Here is a 7,500-nt window from a genome sequence, read left to right on the forward strand (position 1 = left end):
CGAAAATTCCGCACAATATGTAAGTGTGTGTGTGTGTGTGTGTGTGTGTGTGTGTGTGTGTGTGTGTGTGTGTGTGTGTGTGTGTGTGTGTGTGTAAGCATTGACATGCATATATGCGTATAATTATACACGTGTGTGTAGATATGCATCTATGTATAAATTTATAAAAAAGTATATACACATATATAATTATATACATAAATGAATATAATTTCACATATCATATAACAAACACACACATACTCACATATATATATACCAATTCTCTGTATATTCATATTTCACCCAAGACTGTGGGCAAGGAGTGGGGGTTGGGGGACCTGCGGCATTTCTATATATTCGGAAAGTAAATGGGCGTGAGGTATCCATCGATACCAATATCTTCGTGATGCGAAGGTATTCCCATGTATCTGGTAGTATGAGTGTAGGTGCAACTGTGTGTATAGTAAATTCGCGTACCCCACTTCAAATAATTACACCATATTTGTACCGCGTAGTGAGAAGAATCCATATATAACAGTATGTCCCACTAAATTCCTTCGTTTTCTGTAACGCGTAAAGCCACAGGTAAAGAGAGTTACGGAAATATACTGTATACACTTTCCCAAACAATATGCTTAAGTAGTTATATAATACACACACATATATAATTACTTAAACATTATTATTTCAGAAAGTTTACACACATTTCTATCTACACCCATACCAAGATACACGGGAATAAGTTCGCTTGACCGATTACGATATTGGTATCGATGGATTCCTCTCGACCCCTAATACCCAAATATGTAGAAATCATGCCGCGCCCCCCCTCCCCCCCCTACTACCAACAACTATGGTCCCGTTATCCTGGGAGGGGGGGGGCATGAATGGCACCAGGGATATTTCGGAGTTAAATGTATATTACATACTGAGAATTGATCAAGAAATAGACAATATATAGGCAGCTTCCCCCTCCCCTCCCCCCCGAAGACTGCTGCCCCATAAACATGGCCCTTAACTACAATCCTCCTCATAAGTACAGTAGGACAGACCATTTGACAGATTCAGTACTAGGGGCGGTACTTATCAAAATACTTCACTCAGCGAAGTACTGCAGTGGTATCTATGTAAAGTCACTCTGCTGAGCGAACTATTTCCCTCACTTAGGCGGGTCCCTTGTGTATGAAACGCTAAGTTAGATATTTCATTTAACATATTTTCAAGCATATTATACGTTTTACTGTAAAACAAAACTATCTTTCGTGTCAGTATGAAATAGTTGCACATTTTTATAGCGCCCATTGCAATAAATATTATAGTGACTGATTTTTTTTTTCATATCTAACCTCACTATTTCTTTGGTACCTTTAAGTCTTTCCTTAGTAATACCAAGGAAAGACTTCAAAGGTACCAAGTTGGTATTGGGGCCAAGATTATCGCTAAAGGGGGATTTCCACGGCAAAATTTCGATATATTTGGATGGTAGAGAGAAAAGGGAATCAATTGCTACCAAGAGAAGTCGCGATCCGCTATGCGAAGGTATGCCGAAAAAATACCAATACAACGTATTACACTGAACCAAAGGCATGCGATCGAGACTTCTTTAAAAATCCCCCCCAAGTTTGATCCAGACATGTTGCTAACGGGAAGAAAATTCATAAAAGGACAAATCGAATGGCAATAGCTGTTAATCTCCCTTTTAAAGCTCGGAAGTCTATTGTAAAATCCTTCCTAAAACTCAAGTCATAGAAGTAGACACCAAAGTTTGGAGTTTGTCTGGCACCTGCCAAAAGCAAATACGATAAACATACCAGCAAAACATGCCTTTAAACTAGTTCATTTTAACCCAGAATCATACTTATAAAAGACTGTCTCAACGCTATCCATCGTGATTCTATTTCAAAAGCCAAATGCTGAAAACCAAAATTGGAAAATTACAGAGGAATACGCCACTGACCCAGAAGAAACACAAAACTACATCTAATGAAAAATAACCCAGAAATCAGCTGTTACACTTACAAAATGTCATGCATGCAACACACTGCAGACATTTGCAGCCGCCTGCCAAGTGAATATGGCCAGGTAATGACCAATTAACTTTAAATTACACCTGAAATTATCTATACACTACTCATAATTATTCCCATTTCACTACAAGCCAACTGCAAGAGAACCAAATATACAGAGGAATGCCTCCATTGGCCCGCATGAAACAAAACTACATTAAATGAAAATCAACAACAAAGAAATCAGCTGTTACACTTACACAATATTATGCAGCTCTGTAGATATCTGTAGCCGCCTGCCAAGTGAATGTGGTTCACGTAGGAGATGTAGGCTGACGAATCAAGGGAGGAAACCCGCCACGTATAAACAATCGGTCAGAACCTGATGAGAAACAACATCGTAAGTGGCCATTACAAAGAGGTATATACAACATATCATTGCTCATGTGATATTCATGCTGAAATAAGTGTCAGGATACTTACTTATTCCTTTTGGATCGTAGTGGCCAACTCCGGAGATTGAAGGAGTGGTTGGATCACGGTTTTTCTGTATCCTTATTTACCTTCGTGTTCTTTGGTGAAGGTTTGAAGAGAAACTGTTTATATTTTCGAGATGCTTTTCGAAGCCTGTGAATCTTTCTCGGTTTCATTCATAAAACGTACGTAAAATAAGAAATTCGAACGTCTCACTGTATCGTGCAGTATTAAAGTGTACTGAAATAAAATCTCGCTAACTCTTGCATTACTTTTATACAGAGAGAGAGAAAAAATGCGAACCAAGTTTCTTGTATCGAGGCTTTCGACTCGCGTTGTGCGGATAGTATAAAACGGCTTATTCGCACAATATTCCGATGAACATTTCTAACCTATTTACGTTTTCAGGTTACATCACATAAGTAAATAATTGGGGAATCAACACAAAATGTGTTGGTAAATTTGGAAGTGATACGTATAACACCGATTTCTGGGTGAAATCTGATTTTCTGAAAAAAATTGTCGTGTTTCTAACGAATCTAGCACTCATTTCCTTCGCAAATTATGCACGACATCGAACCCGAGAGCTGGGAAGGGCATGATAATTAACATGAAAATTTAATTTCGGGCTAAAAGTGAAGGACCCAACAATAAAAGAGCCAAATTCATGCCAATAAATATCTTACCTCGACCAATAAATCCGCAATGGCCAACCTACGAGTCGTCAAAATCGTCGTCGTCGTTGTTGGCAGGAATTGCAACCGCTATCCGCTATTCCTTGCCGTTGTTGCCATAGTATTTTGCGTGTTAAAGGCGAAACGACACTTATACACAGCCTAGGCAAGGCGGAACTGATTTGAATTTCAACGGACTTCCCTTGGGTCCGGCTTCTATCGTCACGTGATGATCTATTACAAATCTCATTGGTTCTTATAGACTGGTCGCCAGTGTCTGTTGTCACGTGACTACCAAGTGTAATTCCTATTGGCTTATTTTCGTCGCTTACCGACTGTTTTGTCTCTTCCTCAATTCACATCATTTTTTCTCGCCGTTGAAATTGTAATATGCCTGGAATTTCTGTTTTACATCCTCTCTATTACTCAATATTAGTTTGCGAAGGAAATGCTGTAGATGAAAAGTATCTTAGAATGTTATGTTCTATTGGGTGACATGCTCTGAAGTCTCAATTTTTGTTGTTATGAATCTTTTCAATAATACCAATGTTAAAATCTTGGGTGTGCTGACATAAAGGACGGGTCGGTTCACTTAAAACCTTACAACGGGATCTTTGACAGAATCTGCTCTCCGTTACACTACCGAAACACTGTCCTGACAACAAACTTTTTTCCTCGTGTCTTTTGAGTTTTTGTGTATGAAATGGTGTCCTTCCATGCATCCTGTGGGACCTCCATATAACGAATCAGAATAGGCTGGTTGGCACTGCTATGTCAGAGAACAGCAGCTGTTTGAATGAGACCTTTTGCATTTCCATAACTGTCTGCCGAAAAAAGAAATTTATTACTTATATTACTTTAGGCGGGTAACTTTTGCATGGAAGGTATTCAAAAATATACGTAAACACTAAATCAGCTGTTTTGAAAAGATATCTAACATTTAGACATTAGCATTATGACATTCGTGTACAATGGAAATTGGTGGTATTGAGTTCAAGATGTGAAGGAAAATGCTTATATTGACACAAGTATTACTTAAACTAAGCATGTACTTAATTAAGCAGTGGAATTGGTGTTTGGCGAGCTGGTGTATCATCTCCAATTTCGGTATATAGGCAGCTTTGGACCAGCTCGTTAAAGGAGTATTATAATGTGATAGTATTGGTACTAAGATTCATAGAAGGGAACTTTGATGTTTGATTTTTATATTTGACATTATGTCATGTAGGCCTACAGTCGGCGAAAGTTAACTCTCAACTTTGCTCGAAAACTAAAGACAACGGGAAAGAATAATGCATACGAGAAGAGAAAGATTGGGATTATTAGACTGAAGAAGTAAATAAACACGCGGTGACATTAATAGAAAATAGACGAAGAAAAAACACCGCTAGGTAAAACGATTTGGAAAATACAATAAATTCTTGAGATCATTAACTCTGTACAGTGGATATACTTCCAGTATTTAAGGATGGAAGAAACGTAGGTGTGCCGTTGCGGAAATGAGAGAAGAAATGTATTTTATGAAATATTACAAATGTTGTTGTCAATGACGCTTGAGTACGCTGGAACTTCAATAAGTCTCAGGTGATGCAGGTTTTCGAAAATCTCGCTAAACAACTGAGTAAAAAACAGAAGTAAATTCTGTGACATACATATGACATGTTTACATACATAGATGCATGTTGAAATTGTCATAATGTAATGAAATATTGTCCCACAAATAGCAATCAGCTCTCATAGTGTAGTGGTTATCACGTCTGCTTTACACGCAGAAGGTCCCAGGTTCGAGCCCTGGTGGGAGCAATGACATTTTTGAACAATTATGAAGTGGAGGTAAAAGTAAGAATCAATAAAAAGAAATCAAAATTCAAAATAAATCGGCAACACTGTATACGATATTGAAGGACAAGATTTCAGTTTAAAGAAATCAAACATATCAGTAACAAAATATACTGTCCGTCATTGATTTTACATTGGAGAAGAGAGAGAGAGAGAGAGAGAGAGAGAGAGAGAGAGAGAGAGAGAGAGAGAGAGAGAGAGAGAGAGAGAGAGAGAGAGAGAGAGAGAGAGAGAGAGAGAGAGAGAGAGAGAGAAAGTTAAGAACAGACTGGACCGAAGATGTGGAAGTGAATTTTCAGGCTGCCATACCACACTGAAGATCTGTCTCCTCTCCGGGTGGAAAAATATATAATGAACAACAATTTAGAAATGACACTGAACTCTTCAAGACACAAAATAAATGTCTTTTTCGTGTCTCATTTCATTTATATTATGATGTATCTTCCAGAACTAACACGTGATATTTTTTTCCAACCTTTAGCATCGATTGGACAACTAATATAAAGATTTTAACGTTACATTCTTTTAGCCATGTACTTTATTTTTTTCTTGTGTTTCAATCTTGACACTTTTTTTTCTTTTTTAACGAATATCATTACGGTCCTCAATCTTAAATCACCCAACCCCATCCCAGCGTAAAGTCAGCAGTCGGTAATAGAACCTGTCCATATACAACCGGAATAGCTTGTAATAGTTGTTATATGTTGGTATTAGCATTACTTAAACTAATTGCCTATTATTACTGCTAATATTATTATCATTACTACTACTGCTATTATTATTATTACTACTGCTATTACCATTACTACTACTATCATCGTTATTAATACTAGTATCATTACTACTATTATTATTATTACTACTGTTATGATCATCATTACCACTTTTATCATTACTACTATTATCACCATTACTACTATCATTACTACTACTATTATTATTATCATTATCATTAGTATTCCCATGATCATTATTATTTTGAAGCTAGGTCATTCACCAGACACACAGAACGCTGTATCTCCAAAATTCTAGAGTCCATTGATGTGAATTACCTGGAAGTACCTGTTCACACACCTGCAATATGGCCGAGTCATCGAGAGTGACTCGACGGAGCTGCCATAGGGTATAGACTTACTTTCACAAGTCTCTGTGAAGTGAATTGCTCTATTGTCAATAAGTCATAGAAAACGGGCAGCATTTGGTGGGTCAGATCGTTAACACAGTCGTCTACTTGATATTTTTTTTATTCCTTTTGTTATATTTGCCCCTTTTGATTGTGTTCCGAATTTGATTGGTTTGTCTCGGTTCAGGAAGGAAGAAAAACTAGTCACTTTTCATGAGCTTAAGATAGTGAGCATCAGATCTCTCTCTCTCTCTCTCTCTCTCTCTCTCTCTCTCTCTCTCTCTCTCTCTCTCTCTCTCTCTCTCTCTCTCTCTCTCTCTCTCTTAGGTGAAACATATTGACGCAAATCCACCTACTCAGAGATGTGTCGTACGCAGGATTTCTGTTAAGGAAATTAGCCAGTTCGGGAAATAGTAATTTTATTCATTGTTACGAAAACTGATATCGCTCCTAACATGATAACGACACTTAACTGAGATCTTGTAAAGAAATTACAAAACAGATATTAACTTTTACATGTACCACTCTTCCATTGTAATTGCTTATCTAAATCAGGTTTCTTCCTGATAAATTTATCATATAAAAATACTTTGTTGATACCGGCTGGATTAGAATATGGAAAGTACCTTAATATATACAAGTTACTATTACCATCATTCCCAGTCGTTTACTCATCAGTCTGAATATTCATATTAAATTCTACAAGGTAACAACTGTATTTCATGCTCCTGGTAATCATAATACTTAGGCTTTAACGAATCCTGTCGTTTCTCTGTGTGATAGACTAGCATTAAAACCACTACACCATGGTCTTTATCCACTCCTTGCCATTACAAAATACCATGTATTACAGTTAGATGATTATCTGTCTATTTAAGTATCTATTGTGTTTGCATCTCTTGTTTAGGACCAAAGTCGCAGGCGAGAGAAACGTGGCTTCATGCTTTCATCTTTTGACACATCTTATGAATATATATTTGTAGGTGTGTGTGTGTGTGTGTGTGTGTGTGTGTGTGTGTGTGTGTGTGTGTGTGTGTGTGTGTGTGTGTGTGTGTGTGTGTGTGTGTGTGTGTGTGTGTGTGTGACAAATATATATCATACATGCAGTATGTAAAAGCATCTTCAATTAGGTTAACGTAATTTTAATCTGCAACGTAAACATTGGTATCCAAAGTGAACGTAAAAGTATGAAACATTTATATTAACTAAACAGGATTAGAAGTTAACCATAGACACTCTATGGCTATTCATCCCAGCGATTTTGATTTGTCGGGAAATCAAATAATTAAACATGTGCTCATGGTGTAGTGGTTATCACATCTGTCTAACACACAGAAGGTCCCAGGTTCGAGCCCTGGTGAGCACAGAAAGTTTTCATCTTGAATAAATTGTGAATCCAGAA

General features: G+C 37.3%; 2 non-coding genes across 2 annotated transcripts; both read left to right on the forward strand.

Moving 5' to 3' along the window:
• The first annotated feature begins 4,866 nt into the window (after positions 1–4,866).
• TRNAV-UAC (transfer RNA valine (anticodon UAC)) lies at positions 4,867–4,939 on the forward strand. Its single transcript has one exon. It is a non-coding gene; the product is annotated as a tRNA-Val (tRNA).
• A 2,452-nt stretch (positions 4,940–7,391) lies between these two features.
• Positions 7,392–7,464, forward strand: TRNAV-AAC (transfer RNA valine (anticodon AAC)). Its single transcript has one exon. It is a non-coding gene; the product is annotated as a tRNA-Val (tRNA).
• The last annotated feature ends 36 nt before the right edge of the window (positions 7,465–7,500 follow it).

This window comes from Penaeus vannamei, chromosome 12, assembly GCF_042767895.1.
Source record: "Penaeus vannamei isolate JL-2024 chromosome 12, ASM4276789v1, whole genome shotgun sequence".
NCBI lineage: Eukaryota > Metazoa > Arthropoda > Malacostraca > Decapoda > Penaeidae > Penaeus > Penaeus vannamei.